Raw genomic sequence first — 18,035 nt, 5'->3', positions numbered from 1 at the left:
AACCCAAGTTTAAGACAATTGTAACATTTTCCAAAGCCTTTTATTTGAATGTGTTTTGATGAAATTGCAGTTTGCTATTGCCAGAGGAATGCATTCTTAAATCTGCTGTAGCTTGTTTTGATGTAGTATTTTGCAAACAAGTCTGACAGGTGCAGTACAGAACTCTACTAATGACAGCCTTAAGGTATAACTAAGTAACCAGCACAAGGAATCAAGCTGTACTTTTCTCCACGCATTTGGACATGTACATTTAAATGTAGAATGTTGACATTGAGAAATCAATTACTCAAGTCAGAAAGTTCCCACAGCATTTGTTCAATTTCATGAGCGGTTTCTAGCCCATGATACATAGACAGAAGTCACCATAGGCAAACGAAAACAATTAAAACAAGGAGTATTTAAGGTTTCATTCTTTATGGCAAATCTAATCAAATTTGTGCAATCAATGGCAAATCAGAACCTCTACAACATCAGGTTGTAGATTTGGGCAACCTCCACTTCCTCCCCTCTAGTGTATATAATTGCCTAATTGAGTATTTGGCTTTAGATGTTCGCATATGATATAATAAAAGATGGTTGAGATAAGGATCTCTAACACATACAAATGCAAGATGTTTCTGTTTGGGTTCTACTGTGGCTAGGCATGTGTGAAACAGCTTCTGTTATTTCCACAGCATTTTGTATGGGTATCCTGCAGAGGTATCCTAGTTATTTTTAACGTTAGGAACTATGGACATACATCAGATGCATATCTAAATGTAGATGACTGTCTGTTTCCAGTGGGATGCTCATTTGGGTATACATTCCCAATTTTATCACCACTCCAGGCTAGCTTGCACAGAGGTTTGCCCATCCAAACACCAATAGTTCTCCCGTGCCCTCCTGAAAGAGATAAGTAAATAAGAATTGGACAAAAGGTGTGTTTGGGGAAACTGTACACATTAGCAGAAGTACAATATTAGTTTCAGAGACTGGATCTGCTAGACTACTCCAGCACCTCTCATTGTGAACTAAGCTCCATAGGCATTTTATCTTTTGAATATACAAAGTTTGACAGCTAAAGCGAACATGACCTCAATCACATGAATACAATTAACTTATAGTGTTTGTTAAGCAAAATGCAGATTTGGGAGTGAGGGGATGGGGAGAGGTTTTTTTTTAAAAAAATCCTATCATTAGTGTTTGGGTTTCTGCAGAAGGTCCTATGTGCAGTATCCAAATTGAAAATAGAAGCCACAAATTTTGTAGTAAAACAGAAATTTATTATTTAAACAGAAACAGTTTCTTTAATCACAATATTCAAAACTAGCCCCATGTTTGAATATCAAGTTAAAGTTTGTAGCAATGAAAATGTTAAACTCTACAGCAGAGTTGTGGAATGTGTGTTCCTCAACAGATATTGGACTGCAACTCCCATCAGCCCTAGGCAGCATAGCTAATGGTGAGGGATGATGGGAGTTGCAGTCCAACAATATCTGGAGGGCCACACATTCCCCATCCTGGCTCTACACTATACACAGGAGTTATCCTCTAACACTCTATCAGGGGTGTAGACTTTTCAACCGATCGGCTGAATTCCATTTCAGAGCTTTCAGTGGCCACATTCCAATGTTGGATGGGGCCAAAATACCAGCCTATTTTAGTTTAAAGCTCTTACCATTAGTAATTAGGCCCTTAGAAGAGGCATTTCAACCTTTCAGAATGGGGGGTAGGGGTGGGAAAAGCACAAAGGACAGGAAATCGCAAAACGATTGGTGGTCAGGGAAAAGTATTGGAGCCTAGAGAAGGTTGTGTGGCCTTCTCCGGAACCCCCAGAGTGAAACTCCAGGTGAGCCACATTTGGCCCCCAGGCCTGATGTTCTGCACCCTTGGATGAATAAAACTGTCTTAAAAAGCATTTCACACATTTCAAAACAGAAAATATTCCGTAGGAAGTTTTTTCCTTTTCCTTTTCTGTTTTCCACCAAAGAACTTCTCAAAAATAGTGAGAGAAAAGAACATTTTTTCCTGATTCTCCCCCTCCCCCAGACCTTTATATCTCAGGAAGCTTGTCTGGTGTCAATGCTGCTAGTATGAACATTTAGTTGCCTAAAAGGGAATTCCAGGACCCACAACTTAACTTCTGTCACTGTATGCATAATGCTTAGAAAGCACTATGGGTTACATTCATTTACACTTGAATTTTATCCTGTTCATCAACTGAAAAGGCTTTCATATGACGACAATGACAACGACAACAACAACAAGGCAGTCCCTACCTGCAGGTTTATAATCTAGACGATACAACACAAAAGGAAAAAGAGACATGAGGGAAGAGGAACCAAGCAAACTCAGGCACCAGTTCTTAATGTTACATAGCAGTTCTTAGAATGACCAGATGAAAAGGAGGAGAGGAACCAAATGGATACTCCCAGTGTCTCCCTCTGTCGCAGCTCTGAATAACATTGTCTGTCATAGTCCAAATTGTTTACAAATGGTTAAGATAATAGAAATAATCTTGATAGAGCCAAACTTTTTAAGAAACCACACGCTAGCCACATTTAGCCATTCAAATTCCCATGTAGCCCTCCCCCAATGTCACGTGCATGATGCAAGCCTCCCCTCAGGTGTTTGTGCATCTAACAGGAAGACTTGTGAAAGGGAGATCTGGCCCTGTAGCCTGCTGGCTTTGGCCCCACTCTCCTTTGACATACAGCCCCTGACAATTTACCCACAAGGGAATGAAGCCCAACAACAAAAGAGTTGCCCACCCCTATCTTAAATTCTTTCAAATAATATAACTGGTGCCAGCAAAGCATTACGTCCTACAGGTAAATTAAAGTGCAAAGCATTCACTGATAAAACTATGCATCAAATTTCACATATATTCATCAGACTAATTTCCCCATTACTGCGAAGCAGCTTTCTTCAAGGATAATTGAAGTATTTTGACATACACTTCCAACAGTGGCAAAATGCAATAAATAAAAGGAAATTTTAGACATAGGGAGTATAGACAGGCACTGAAGATGATCAACAAGAATATATCTCTTTCTAAACAGCAGGGAATGATCCAATACCAGAAGGTGCATGCTTGAATTAAAAAGCTCCTTGTACAAACAAACAAAATTCAATGTTGAAGCAACTGGTGAGCATCTGTTAACCATTGCAACACGAAAACATTACTGCACTTGTCACTCCTGCTCAAGCAAAACACCAGTTTTAATCCTATACATGGTTACTGCAAAGCAAGCTCCACTGGTTTCAATGAGGTTTGCTTTCAAGCAAGCGTGCTTAGGACTACAACGTAAAGATCTCCTGCATACAGAGATGACAGAACAAAGAAAAACAACACCAAAATGAATTTCTTGCAGAATACAGATCAAATTCTTTTGCATTTTCCTCCCCTGAATTAATTCAAGTTTGATAATCAGAAAAGGCTCAGCAATCCGTTTGCTTTGTTCTCTGGGGACTGATAACTCTCCTAGGCCACCAGAGGGAGTGGCCTTCAAAGCCTGAAGTCGTGAGGAGAAATGGAAAACATGGTCCAGGACACCTCTCTGTTGCTACTTCATTTTCATAATGAAAACTTCAAAAGGGATACACAGGATTTTCCAGAATTCCTCATAATTTTCATACCAGTGTCTGTTAAATACAAGATAGGCTCTTGAAAAACAACTGAGTTCAGTTTAGCCCCAGGCCAAAAACGTATGGGTATAAATTCTGATGACAGAATTTGTTGTTGTTGTTGTTTGTCCTGAATTTCCTAAATTGGATTATAATTAGGAGAACATGGGCAAAGGGTTATTCCCTTTCTCTATACACACAGGAATGGAGTCCCAATCTGACTCCCTATTTTGAACTTCTTGTTTTTTAAAAATATGAAGATTATAATTATTTATCTCATATGTCTCATCCAGTTGCGCTGTAAGATCTTTCTTTTACAGTATAAGTCTTGTAATTTTCCAGCTTTCGTGTCTTACCCCCTTTTTAAATGGTGCTATACTAGTTATTTTCCAATCTTCTGGGAAGATAGTCAGTTAGCTACAAGTTGCATATTTTTACCAGAACCAATTTCACATTTAAAATTATCACATTATTCCAATAACTCTGTTCTGAAGAATATGCCATCAAAGACATAACTACTTACTATGGAAGAGATAGTCCTACTGGCATAGAAACTACCCAGGCTCCCAATCATGACAAGCAGTTTCTCATGATTGGGAATAAAACTGCCAGTATCATACTGCCTTTACACCAATCTATGGTGTGACCACACTTGCAATACTGTGTATAGTTCTGGTCACACCTTAAAAAGATAGTATAGAGCTGGAAAACTAAGAATCTTCTCTTTTAGGGAAGGTTAAAACAATTAGGATTGTTTAGCTTGGAAAAAATGAGGCTAAGGGAAGACCTGAGGACCTGGTACAAAATTATGCATTCTGTGGAGAATGTAGATAGGGAGACATGTTCTCCCTCTCCTATAATATTAGAACTAGGGACCATCCCATGAAGCTGACTGGTGGGAGTTCCAGCCAAATAAAAGGAAGTACTTCTTCACATAGTGCATAGTTAAGTTATGTAATTCACTATCACAAGATGTAGTGATGGCCACCAATTTGGATGGCTTTAAAAGGGGGGTGGATAAATTCCTGGAGGTTATCAATGGCTACGAGTCTTGATGCCTATGTGCTACCTCCAATATCCGAGGCAGTAAACATGTGTGCCTCAGTTGCTGGGGAACATGGGAGTGAGGGTGCTGTTGCACCATGTCCTGCTTTGTTGGTTCCTGGTCGACAGCTGGTTGGCCACTGTGTAAACACAGTGCTGGACTACAAGGACCCTCGGTCTGATCTGGCAGGGCACATATGTTGTTGGCTGTGAACCCTTACGTCCCTTCATGCCAAAGCATAGTGTCTTTTCCTCAACAGCAACTGAACTTTGGACAGGAAAGGAAAATTGGCTTAGGGATTTCTGCAGGTAGCGTGAAGAAGGAACAGTATGGTGACTGGGGTTAATGAAGCAACCCAATCATTATAAAAATTCTCTCTCTGGGTACTCAAGAGCTAATCAGACTTGGCATTATATATGACTGATGTCACAAGTCTGTCAGGAACTGAGCTACAAATGTTTTACACCAACCACCCCCTACATTTAACAATATGTTCTACTAATAAAAATGGAAACTCATACCGAATACAGTGAAATGTTTCAAGCAAAAAACGGACTGCCTTATTAGAAAGAAAGGACAAAAGCTGGTGATGGTTTGACTGATCTGACTGAAACATCTCCAGCGCTCTGGCTCTCAAATGCAAAACAGTGAGAATAAAGAACAGGCCCCATTACCATGAGATAACACAACAGTCTGTCAAGATTCTTTTTTTCCCCATAGAGAAGCAAGGTTGCTGAAATGAAGTGCAGTTTTTTATATAGCAGAACAAATCCAATTATTGGAATAAAATTCTGTAAAGATTATTCAGTTTGGAGAAAAGGGGCAGTTCTTGTGTTTTTTATGACTTACATGATGTGTTGCTAATTTATGTTGTAACTCTTTAGATTTTGTGTTAAGGCCCACAGAGTTCTGGATTCAGTATGAATCACAAAACAAGCTTTGCAACTGTATTATTCAAGTCAGCCTAGCTTGCCACAATGAGACTCTTTTGCAGATAATCTCACATGCCAAAACAAACAGAAAAAGCAATGTGCTTATTCTCTAAGAGCAAGCGTAGGCACATGCGTTTTCATACCCTCCCTTTAAAGGCCCATCCATTGAATAATGTGGGTAGAAGTACTGTCAAAAGCTACACACAGACTTTCCAGGCAGAAAGTAGTGTTGGGAATTTGCCAACCGCACAGGCATTTATTTATTTTTAAAGAGAATTTTAAAAAGCACCTACTTGTGCTTCTTTAAATAAGGAACTTACCTTGTTTTTAATACATCCATTAGTGATGTTTTGTAAAAGTACAAAAATATTAACAAAAGTCTTCCTTGCATGAATTGATTAATCTCATTCAAATCCTTCCCCCTGGTCTGAAAAGCAAATAGGTCCTCATGCATCCATTTCAGGTTAGGTGTAGCACATTATATGTGTTCAGATTCAGATTTGTTATTGTATAAAAGCACACTAATAGTTGTCTGGTTAAAAAAGTCATTATTCTGTACAACTCCACAATATGCGCTGGAGGAAGGCAGGACACTGGTGTCAATCCATCAATCAATAAGCTTCACATAATGTGTGCTCAACTTTGATGCAAATAAAACTGAGATTTCTCATATTCCAAAATAGTTTTGCTGCCCAAACTATTTTGTTTGGGCAGCAACAAGAGAGAGAAATGATGTCTTTTCACCGTATTTTACTTTGAAATGTTTCAAATGTAATAAAAGTCCCTTAAAAGATTTTGGATTTTCCAAAACTGGGAAAATTCTTGTTCCATACAGGTTTTTCAGAGAAATTAAAATTTCTTTTAAAACTCCAGAAACTATTTTAGTATTATAACAAATGAAATTAAATAGAATTTCTGTAACACCTTAACTATTAAATTTATTCTAAGTTTATTATTATTATTATCATTGGATATATTTTATTTTCTAAGAATTGGGGTATTTCATCATTCAATATCCCATACATTAAAATATACTTTCTCTGACAGAGGAAAGCAGGATTACTAAGTATTGCTCTGGTATTGTCAGATACTGCTTTTCTTTAGCTGTTTATCTTCTCTCAGCCTGGAATCTGCAAGTCTAATATTTTCACTCTCTCCAGCATTTGGTTATCACCATCTATTTGTAACATTATTTGGAGGGGGCGTTAAAAGCAGCAATCCAAGATGTGTATGTCAACATCCTCTGTGATGTATGAAGAGATTCTGTGGTGCATCCATTTGGGAAAACAAAGTATCTTGGACCTTCCATACTTTTTCTCTTCTTATAATCTCGCCTTCTCTAGATTCCATATCTTCTCTTCATATGTTATACTCACAAATTCATAAAGTAGTCTCTCCTCCCTCCCCCCACAGAAAGCTCTCACTTTTCATCTCCACCCAAATGAATCACCCCAGTATAAGGCCTGCAGCATGGGTGGCATCTTAATGTCTTGCCCAAGCCCGGCAAACCTCTGCACCTGTTCTGCCTCAAGGTTAAGGCAGCAGTGCTGGACAGATCTTCATCTTTTCCTTTTCCCTAAAGCAAACTCAGAGTGAAATAAACCAATTTCATGAGACAAAACAAAAAGAGGAAGTTTTGCTTACTTCCATGAGGGATTGGCTTAAATGGCACATGAGTTCCATGTTGAGCAGTGTAGTGAGGCTGCCCTTTTCTGACCCCAAAAGTCATCCACACAAACAAATAAGGATGCACCCTTCTCTCCCATTCTGCCTTATCCCTGAAATAATCTGTAGTTTGCAAAGCATTTTGTTTGTAATATTAGCCCAAACACCAGTATAAAATGTGTTTAGTTTGTTTTTATCTGGGAACATTGGCCATTGCTCCACCGAAAGTAACAGCCATTGTTTTTACTTGCATAGAACCTCCTGAGGGGAAACAAATTTTGGTTTAGTTACTGGGAGGGGGTGTTGCTATGATATCCCATTCTCTGAATAGATGTGTGTTCATCTAGCCTTTCGTCTGCACAGAAACAGATTTGCACAATTCGTTCGGTTTCTGGGCTTCACTACAAAATCAGCAGGACTATGCTCCTATGCCTGTATTTGGGAAGGGGAAGACATTTGGGTGCTGCCTCTGGAAGTACATGCAGTTCTACCTATGACACTATAGTCTAGCTAGAGAAGTACCACAATATCCTGTATTACACAACTATAGGATATAACATTGTGCTTACCTGTGAATGATGTTCTTCAAATGGTTCTGCACATTCACATGGGGAATAGTGCGTACACAGGTCATCTGCAGAATGTTCCAGAGCACGAGGCATGCTCTCCTTTCCCCTACATTATTCTACTTGCTTTCCCTCACATTAAAGGTGTGGGTGGGTGGGAATACCTATCCTTTTCAGTTCCTTCACAGAGTTGCCCCAAACACAGCAGGGAAGATGAGTTGATTTGTGTGACTGAACAAAGCTACTTGAAAGATCACTACAAGGTAGCTACAACCTTGTTTTTTGGGGGGGGGGGCTGTTGCAGTGTGCCGCAAATGGGAGATCAAAGTGTGACTTACCAGGTAGTGGAAGCAGAAGCCTCATTAAAAACAACAACACAGTCCAACATACTGCTCTCCCAGTATCTGCCTCTTTTCTTGAAGTAACATCAATGGAGTAATTACTGATTTAAGTTGAAGGTATGGACTACTTTGCTGATATCCTCCCCAACCACTAACTTCTAAACAACTGAAAAAATACATAGCTTCAGCCCTAGTTGAATGCATATGAAGTTATGACACTGAACTGATCCAAAGGGCCCTTGGAGCCACAGCGCCAATTTTTTTTCACAGAGCTCTGAATCCATTCCACAGACCCCTGAGCATCCAGGTTAAATGTCACGCAGGGGGCAATTTTCAAGGGTGATTAAGCTTAGAGGGAAAAATCCACTGGTTTGGGATGATCTGGTGCAGGGTGAAAATTAACTGAATAATTTGAGATGAAAAATTGTCTGGCTTTGCCCCATGAAATGCAAGTAAATCATCTTAATTTGCCTGGCTGCAACAGTGGCCTGGATGAAGGCTAATAAACTGAAACTCAATCCAGACAAGACTGAGATGCTGTTAGTTGGTGGTTCTTCTGACCGGATGGTGTTCAACCAGCTCTGGATGGGGTTGCACTCCCTCTGAAGGAGAAAGTTCATAGCTTGCGGGTTCTTCTAGAGCCATCTCTGTCACTTGAGGCTCAGGTGGCCTTGGTGGCATCGAGTGCCTTCTACCCACTTTGGTGGCCAGCTACACCCCTATCTGGACAGGGACAACCTGGTTTCAATTGTCTACACTCTGATAATCTCCAACTTAGATTACTGCAATGCATTGTAAATGGGGCTGCCTTTGAAGACAGTTTAGAAGCTGCAGCTCATGCAAAATGCAGCAGCCAGATTAATAACGAGGACCAGGAGGTTCAAACATAGAAGACCAACTCTGGCCCACTTGCATTGGCTGCCTGTATGTTTCCGAGCCCTATTCAAGGTATTGGTTTTTAACCTATAAAGCCTTACACGGCTTGGGACCACAATACCTTACGGAATGCCTCTCCTGAAATGAACCTACCCGTACACTACACTCAACATCTAAGGTCCTCCTCCGGGTGCCTACTCCAAGGGAAGCTCAAAGGATGTCAACAAGGGAGAGGGCCTTCTCAGTGGTGCCCCCCCCCCAAATTATGGAATGCTCTCCATGATGAGGCCTGCCTGGCACCAACATTGTTAACTTTTCAGCACCAGCTCAAGACTTTTCCCTTCTCCCATGCATTTAACACCATATGTTGAGTTTTAATTGACCCCAGATCTATCTTTAGGTGTGGCTGAGAGTTCAAAGTTGTTTTTTAAATGGATACTGTCTTTGTATGTTGTCTGTTTTTAAATTTTGTATATTGATTTTTACTGTTTAAACTTTTAGAAACCTCCCAGAGAGCTTTCACTATGGGGTGGTATAGAAATGTATAAATAAATTAATAAAATATAGATACGAATTAGCATATGCAGATTCATCCTATAAGCTGCGGCTCTGAATCTTTTAAGTACCTAGCAATACTCCTGAGGCAAGCCACCTTGACATATGGCTTATACACTAACTGATTCCTTCCCCACTCCCCAAGCAAATAAAAATGTGAGGATCTAACCGAAAGACCTTTGTCCTTTGTAAATTAAAAAATATTAAATTGTCTTGGCATCCTCTAATATACAGTGTCTCATATCCTGAACATGCAAGAAAAAAACTTCTAAGACACAGATAAATAAAGCAACTCAGGTAATATAAAAACATGAAACAACTTTAGGCAAAAAATCTAAACCGATAAACTTATTTTTATGAAATTTTATAGACGGCAGGGTTGTGTTTCAAGGAATATATCTCCTCCCATTATCAAGATGCCAAGAATGTCACTATCTACTACTAACAGTTGTTTTAATTGTGAACTGCCCAGAGAACCTTGGCTATTGGGAAGTATAACAATGTATGAAATAAAATAAATACTGCAGCAAGTCAACTCAAAAATCAGTCTCATCGAATTCAATATTGATTTCAACTGAGAACCACTTCAGTTTAAAAAAAACTAAGTACTTTCACTTTATCTACTTTTCATCAAATTCAGGGATTGTTGATCTCCAACAATACTAAGATACCTTTAGCTATTTATTTACCTATTTTTATGTTTTACTATAACAGATACTATATGTAATATTCAAACGGTTGGCTCCAGACTAAGTTTGTTGCTCTCTGAAATAAGTGGGACTTAAGTTAGTCATGATGATGCCTAATTTAAGACCTATTGATTTCAGTGGGAACTAAGTAAGGCTAACTTAGCCTGGATCTTATCCTATCTTCTTGCGCTTCAAGAAAATATTGAAGATGGCATTGTGTTCTAGCAATGATTAGTAGTTGTAGGGTGCAATCCTATGCATATTTAGACCAAAAAAGTCCTAGTAGGGGAATGCTAGGAGTTGGAAGACTTTTTTTTTGTCTAAACATGCTTAAGATTTCATCCTCAACTTATTAAACTGTGAACTATCTTACATTTAATAGAAGCTGCTCTTTCCCTTCAGAACCCTCAAACAGACATCTTTATATTTTGTTATATGCAAGTTTAAACAATTATTTAAAACTAACTACTTAACTCTCTATCCAGTTAACAGCCTTAAAAATAAGTTCTGAACAATTACAAGTCAGCCTAAATGATACAACTATTATTCAGGTCCTCTAACACGGGAAGAAAAATAGTGCATTAATGAATAACAGATTTAAATGTCTAGTAGGGCAATCTTACTAATTCAAAGGGGTGAACCAAGTGGAGATTGTGAGCATGGAACATCTTAAGCTTTAAATTAAAGATGAAATCATTTGTGGGAAACATGCACCTATTGAAAAGGACATTGTATATTATGTTTGATATGTGATCCATAATTAAAAGAAATTTGTTGAAAGAGGCATGATACCTGTCAATTATCAGCAAGCAGAAAATTCAGCTAGCATACATAATTCATCAACATGCTGTCCTTTGTCGTTAAGCTGACTGATACAGCGCCATAATATAAAATGCTTTATTCAGAAGAATTTAAATCAAAACAAAAACTGCTCCATTATACTGATTTAGAAATATGTATGTCCTGCTAAATTCAAAATCTTAAGGTAGTAAAACAGACCTTTGTATATACACATCTGTTGCATACAGAAGCAAACAACAGCAGTATCAGTGCTAGATATTCATTCCAGTGTACCAGCAGAGAATTGTTTTAAATTTAGTCAACTGTAAAATTTTAATAGGGATGAGATCCATTTTTCTTCATATTTATATTATTAAACTTAAATTATGCCAACAAACGAAGACAGACAATGCATTGAAAAAGGCAGTCTCAAACACCTAAAGTTAAATACTACTAAACATAATTTCAAAAAGAAAAAAGTAGCCACCTTACTGAAAGGAAAATCCTGAGGCTTTCAAGCAAAAAAGTGCACCAATAAGATACAAACTGTGAGAGGTGGTAGAGCGGGAGAAAATTCAAAGCTAACCTAAGGCAGCATTAAAGGGCCTATTGGTGCACTGGGTGGACAGCACTCTGCCTTTGTTTCCTCTCCCTGTCACGACTTTCAATCTTTGCTCATTGTTCCTTTCCCCAACTGTCTATACCACGAGTGCTCACATTCTAAGGTCTTCTGAACAAGTAAGACCCCTTCAACCAAAAAAGGGGTAGTGATGAGACCACTCCTGAAGAAATTTTCCCTGGACCTGGGAAAACTCAATAACTTTAGGCTGTTGACAAATGTTCCTTTCCTGGGTGAAGTCTGTAAGCAGGTGGTTGCCAACCAGCTCCAGGTATTCTTGGGTGAGATCAATTATCTAGATCCATTTCAGCTGGGGTTCAGGGCGGTCTTGTATGAGCATCTATGTCGGCCAGAGAGACAGGTTGTGCATGACCTGATCCCTCACTGGCTTTTGATACCATCAACCATGGTATTCTTGTAGGATGACTGCCTGTCTTAGTGGGAGGTATTGCATTGCAGTGGCTTTACTCCTACTTGGTAGGCTGCCTCCAGAAAGTGGTGCTTAGGGGATATTGCTCAGTTACATGGATACTCCAGTACAGGGTTCCACAGGAGTTGGTTTTGGTCCCCATGCTATTTAATATACATGGAACCACTGAGTGCAGTCATCTGGAATTTTGGAGTTCATTATCATGGGTATGCTGATGACACAAAGCTCTATTTCTCCTTTTCATCTTCATCAGATGAGACTATGCATGCACTACATCAGTGTCTGGCTGCAACAATGGACTGGATGAGAGCTAATAAATGAAAATTCAATCCAGGCAAGATGCTGACAGTGGGTCGTTCTACTGACCAGATAGAGGGTGCTCAACCTGTTCTGGATGAGGTTGCACTCTCCCTGAAGGAGCAGGTTCATAGTTTGGGCTTTCTCCTGAAGCCATCTTTATCACTTGAGTCCTTCTGCCAAGTTTGGTTGCTATCCCAGCTATGACCTTATTTGGATAGGGATAACCTGACTTCAATTGTCTGCTCTGATAACCTCCAAGTTAAATTACATATAATGCTGCTCCTGTCCCACTTGCACTGGCTGCCTGTGTTTCCAACCCTGATTCAAGGTGCTGGTTTGACATATAAAGCCTTACATAGCTAAAGACCACAGTATTTGACAGAGCACCACTACCCATGAACCTACCCATATGCTACCCTCTTCAGATGCCTCCAGTAAGGGAGGTTCAGATGGTGATAACAAAGGAGAGGGCCTTTGCAGTGGTGACCCCCCTCCCAAATTGTGAAGCAATCTCCCCCATAAGGACCACATTGTTATCTTTTCAGCTTCCTTTATTCTCTGGCATTGGCAGCATATGATAAGGAAGATGGGATGTTTTACTGCTGATTGTTAAAAAATTTTTTTTGTGTGTATTTGTTTATATTTAAATTACTTTTATATTATGTACACTATTGTATTTAAAGATTTTGAACTTTGTAAACTGCCCAGAGAGTTTTGGCTATTGTAAAATAAATGAAATCATCTCATGGAAAGAAATCTTGCTTTCTGAATCCTTTCGCCCAAAAGTCAGGGTGTTAATTGCTATCTAATTCTAATTAGTAGCACAATCAAATTTTGGGATTTCTTTCTTATAAGGACATGAATGGATTTTTTTAAAAGAATAGATGTTTTCTACTTTAATAAGAGTACCTGCATTATTCATAATTACTGTAATATTTGGCTTACTTTGCATCTGATTCAATTGCAAAGCTAATAGGCAATCTGGCTCAGCAATTCACGTATGTCTCGCACATGAATCCCCTTAGAAATTAACACAAATAACTGATTAGAAATGAAAGCAAAGATTCTGTCTGCAGCTCATCCTGATGGTTCTCCACCCTTCGAAGACAATAACTGAATTGAATGTCAGGGTATGGCAGTTATGTTAAACACACACTGGCACAGCAAGTTATACGAGTCTTGCTACCTGATAAAGGCATTAAAAATAATTATAACAGAAGCTAGCCAAACATATAAAAATATTCTGTACTTTTATAGTATCTTTATCCTGCCTTTCAACCAAAAAAGGCTCCCAGAGCAGCTTATGAAGTTAAGAAAGAAGGCAGTCCCTGCCTTCAGGCTTATAATCTGAAAGGTATAACACATAAGGAAAGGGGATTAGGAGGAAGGAGGAAAAAAAGGCAAATGAAGGCAAGAGATTCTTAGTTGCAAAGTTGCTGCTGTTGCTTCCTCTACCTCCGAGGGCCTCAGCAGTGACAGTTGGTAGCAGGAGGGGGGCTCTCAGCTGGAGCTGTATCCAGGCACAATGGAGGGTGCTTTCCTGTTACCTTCTCTCCCTCTGATGATTTAAGATATGAGCAAAGCTGTATACACAACATATTTGAGCAGATGTACAAATAAGTGTCACATGTCTCCTTAGTGGCACACTAACATTATCACCAAAATGATGACTCTATACAACAAATATCTAAGTCGTGAAAAAAATAATGCGAGATTTAAGTTACTTTAAGTTTAAGTTTCTTTATTGACTTTAATAAGAACAAAAAAATTCACAAGACAGTGTAATTTCTATACATAAGGTAAAGTAAAGGTCAGGTGTTAACACTATGACGTTAAACAGTTGTAAGCAATCCTTGTATGCAATCCACAGTCAACTGCTTATAAAGATGGCATTTATGAGAAAAACAGCTTCCTACAGTCACCTGCTTTTGACATTGTCTCACTGGAATAGTTTCTGAACCCACCACCACCAGGGTGCTGCATTTGAGAAGTATGCTATAATGGATAACAATTCCACATTTCCTGAGGAATTAAAAAACTTAAGTCTGCCCCAAACTTTCCTTCACTTTCTTATAATATTCAAATAGCCAATAGCTTGAATCTGAAAATGAAAGGGAACCTTAGTGAGGTTCCTGGCTACCTAATTGAATTAAAAGTTAGCTCACTAAGCCGCCATGCTTACATGTTCAACAATTAGGCAGCACAAATGGGGTTACCATGAGGGGGCTCAAGGTAGTGCTTAAATTTGCTGATCTGTCTTGGGGTGAGGAAGCTTCAAGACTGAACAGTTTCCTGCCATGACTCTGGACTAGCCAATTTGAAATACCTTTGTGGGTTGTCTGACTGAGGTGGTGACTTGGTAATTTGGAAACCAATTACACTCATCCAGAGTTCTCAAGCAGGACAATTCCCACCAGAACTCAAGAGGTCCACAAAATGGAGACAAGTGTGAAATAATGGGTAAAGGGACAATGCCAGATGCAAAATACTCACACAGGAGGTGGAGCCAAACTCCCCCATATACAAATATAAATCTGCATCTGGATTATTGCAGGTAATGGATTTTAAAACCAAAGTGTGAAATTGACAGCAGAGCTGTGCAAAGGCCTGGTCAAAAGCCACCAAATGATACTCATATTTTACAAGTGAGTACCACTGACACAGAGAGAAGTAATTTGTAGAAAGTCAGCCATGTTAAACAGTTGTTTTATAACTTGCAGTTTTCTTTGCAATTCTATACTATTGGGAGTTAGAAACCCTTGGAGATAGTCTGTAAATAACTCCAATCTACCAGTAGATCTCAAGCTCCTTTCCACTTGTTCCTGAAGTACAGAGCACACAATTCAATGAACTACAAATTACACAAAAGTCAGGCACTGGCATCAGGATCATCTCATTCCTAGTCACCATGAGTTTCCATTTAGTTTTTCTCAGAGCAACAATATACACCAGACAAGGTGTCAGAGTGATGACGACAGGAATATAAAATATAAGCTACATGTGTACAAAAGCCACCATGGGTGAGCTTTTCAGTAACAGTGTGAGCTCGAAGCTTGCTGCAGCTTGTTTCTGTCACAATCTGAACACAGCCATTATCTCATTTTCACTGACACCTTAATCAATGTGGGCTGAAGGGATGTGAGCATCATAGAAATTACCACCTGTTTCCCAACCATTGATGTTTTTAGCTTGTTTGGACCAGTTGTTTCATTAGTATAAATACATTGTTTAATTAATGTGGGAATTTACTACAGGGGGTGTATGAATGAAGTGTACTAAGTTGAGAAATGGCAGTGCTTTGTATGGCACAGTTAAGTCCTATAGGCAAGTTGCATAACATTTAATGTTATAATTTAGTGGAACATGTAAGTGTTGTTTCACAGGCACTGAGAAAGACATTTCCCATAAAGCAAAGTCACAGTGACACTGTACAGCATTCTAACAGCTTAACTGCAATTTAAGACACTATCACAAGTCTACAGAAATGAACACTAGCTCTTCATGATTCCAATCCTGTCATCAGTCTGCACATATGAATGGAACCTTTACAAACAATAGACAAGTGCAAGCAGGTATGTAAGGTAAGAACTACTCAATGCCATGTGAACAGCAACATGTAATAAGCACAGTAAGGGATGCAGGTTCCATTCTTCAGAGCTTCCTACAGCTCTAGTTTACCATTTGTGGAATAGAAATCCAGTTAACAACACATTAACTCCTTTAGCCACATGGAAGGCAACAGAAGCCTGCTACTGCTACATTATTTTATTTAGCTCCTCCTACAGGAGCGTAGTAGTTCATCAGTAGCAAAGCACTGGAGACACTGAGAAACTAGATTATATATTGTTCCTCTTTCACCACTGCTATAATGCAAATATTTTGAAAAAAAGGCTGGCGTCCCCTACCACTGATTCTAAATATTTATGCATAACAATTCCATTCTGTCCTGAAAGATTTTAGATACTTGAGCCAGCTGCCAAAACCTCTTCTGACTGACAATTCCAAATATGCTATGCTGTGACAGGGTTATAATTCCTGTTTAGTAAATAATGTGAAGTAAACACATCTGATAACAATAACAGAATTTAATCAGATATGCAGGTATGCTCTAAAATGTTTTCTTCCCCAGGAATCCAGAATGCAGCCTCCACATCTGGGACAGCATCTCCGTTTGATCAGAAGACAAGGTTATTTTTTTGGCCTCAGCCTTTCCAAACTGGTCCTGTATGTTGACCAGAAAGCAGAGTCGGTGTAGTTCTCCTCATTTGGGGTGTTGGTTTTTTGCTCCATTCCCAATCACTCTCTAGTTAGGAATCCCCAGGGACATTTTTCAGGGGTAAACAGCAGGGGCCTCGGCAGAGTGATCCTGGGGAGCCCATACCCTGAATCTATGGGATGGGTAACTCACAATGCTGATCTACTGTGCGATAGCTGAGACAGTGGAAGAAGCCAAGTCATGAGTCCAAAATGGGCCTTATAGGCTGCATTTGGATAACATGATAGTCAACTGTGGGGTAAAAATCAACTCGACAGTTGTTTATCTAGGGGGTACTCCCCACACAACATAATAATCAACTGTGGTGTGGATTAGGATCAGTGTTGAGTTGACTAGTAGTCCATGCTGAATTGACTCACTCCTCCCGCCTTCTCTCCTCCCTTCCGTCCTCTTGCTAGTATCCTATCTGCCACTGTTGCCAAAAATCTATCCTGCCAGTTGGACTACAGTGGCAGCCATTATTTTGACCACTCTTGCTCTGTGACTCCGGCTGACAAAATAACCAATGGTGGACAAGGAAATAACCAACAGTGCCCTCCACACAACATGATAACCAATGTTGGTTCAAATAGCCAACTCTGCACAGCTTTGGCTATTCGTGTTGGCTATTTCACCCAAATAACAAACTGTTGGTTAAAAAACTCCTGCCACACAACATGATAGCCTACGATGGGTTAAATAACGAACCGTCGACTATTTAAACCACCATTGGTTATCGTGATGTCTAAACTCAGTCATAGTGTCCATTAGTCTCAGGGGTTCCTTGGCCGCCATAGTCCTGTGCAAGGCCTCTCTACACACACCCAAGAAATTCCTCAGTTTTGCATGCAACCAAATGCCATATGCCATACATTGCCCTTCAACCCATACAGTACATCCACAATATCCTGACCAGCTCCTTGTCCTGACAGCAGAGTCTCAGCCATTCTAGGATTTCCTCATCAACAAAGTGGCATTACTTATGTATAATTAAGTTTTATTCAAACTTAAATCACCTTAAACTTAAAAAAATCCTCAGCTACAGAAGCTTCCTGAATTGAGGTTTCACACAGGTGCAGAGCCCAAATGTGTGATGCATAAGAGACCATGAAGACTAACTAATGCTACCACTCCACTGACACCACTGATGGAGTGCTAGCATAAATGATCTCTAGCGCAAACGTCAATAGTGTATGCTGGTACAACCAGTTATCCAGGGAAATTCCAGTGTTATTGGTGTTGCACTGAAGGTCTCTTACACTAGTGCAGCGGTTCTCAACCTGTGGGTCGGGACCCCTTTGGGGGTCGAATGACCCTTTCACAGGGGTCGCCTAAGACCATCGGAAAACACATATTTCCGATAGTTTAGGAAACTG

The sequence above is a fragment of the Elgaria multicarinata genome, chromosome 6 (genome assembly GCF_023053635.1).
Source record: "Elgaria multicarinata webbii isolate HBS135686 ecotype San Diego chromosome 6, rElgMul1.1.pri, whole genome shotgun sequence".
In the NCBI taxonomy this organism is placed as follows: Eukaryota; Metazoa; Chordata; class Lepidosauria; order Squamata; family Anguidae; genus Elgaria; species Elgaria multicarinata.
This window is presented reverse-complemented; position numbering follows the sequence as displayed.